Here is a 1,193-nt window from a genome sequence, read left to right as displayed (position 1 = left end):
AGTAGGGGGGTGGGGAGGGGGAACAGCTGATTTCTCAATGGCTTGGAAATCAGGCTCAGAAACCAGGATGGAATGAACCAGAACTGGAAACTCCATGGGCAGGAAGGAGCATAGAATCAAGGGTCTAAAACACAGGACTCTTCACCAGGGTCACCTGGGTACACTGCTGTGAATAATGAACAAATGGGCTCAATTGATTTCTGACTATTGATGACTTTGCTCAAATTTCAGATTCCAGGAAAAATGAATCTGACTGACCCTGCAAGGTTTGCGTGCCTGTCCTTGGGCGAGGAACAGGCAGGCGCTTAAACAGCTTCCCATATGTGAGAGAAGTCATTCCCAGAGGTAAATCAAGGCACAGCCATCCCAAACCAAAATCTACCTACCATACCATGTTACCTGGCAGGGGAGGTGCACTAATACTTAACCACTGCTAATCTCCGAGCCCAAATTCACTGAGCCCCCTGCCCGCCCACCCCACCCCACCAAGTAAGATTCTGTGTAAGTGAAAAGATAGATACTCAGGGACTGTTAGTCTTTGATGAGAGATGAATGGGAAACTAAATATGAGCCACAATGTAGAAGGTGCCATACCGGAAGTTGGGATGAATAACTAATTAAAATAAATAATCCTGCTTTAACTTGAACTGAGTCTTAGCCTCTTCCCCTCTCCCCTTGTTTTTGAGCTTTGACTTATTAAAAGCAACTAGGGAGCAAGTGGACTGGAAGGAGTCTTGATGGAGGCCCAGAGCCAGGCCCCACCAGCTGCCTTCTGCTCTTCTGGATTCCCCTCCTCTGCTCGGTGAGCCTGATGCAGAAGAGAGAGGCCCACGATCTCACCACCCGGCTTTGTTTGAGGGGAATACTGAACACAGACCAGGACATGGGGTAACTTTAAGAGGCTGGCTTTCCCGAAGTGGTCTCCCACTTTGGAAAATGTCTTGTCTTTCCCTGCTAGCTGATAGGAGTCACTCCTCATCCCATGGGGACAAAAATGAGGCCATTGGCCCTGAAGTTCCCTCTGGTACTTGAGAACAAGAAGAACAGACCAGATATTCCCTTGGATACCCCCTTATTCAGCCAGGCAGTGATGGGATGTAAAGGGGGACAGGTAAATTTCAGGGACAGAAGCAAGAAAACACAAGCTTCACTGCACTTGGAAGACGTCGAAAGCCACAGGGCCAGGGAGTTGT

The sequence above is a fragment of the Pteropus alecto genome, unplaced genomic scaffold, assembly GCF_000325575.1.
Source record: "Pteropus alecto unplaced genomic scaffold, ASM32557v1 scaffold81, whole genome shotgun sequence".
Lineage (NCBI taxonomy): Eukaryota > Metazoa > Chordata > Mammalia > Chiroptera > Pteropodidae > Pteropus > Pteropus alecto.
Note: the sequence above shows the minus strand (reverse complement) of the source record.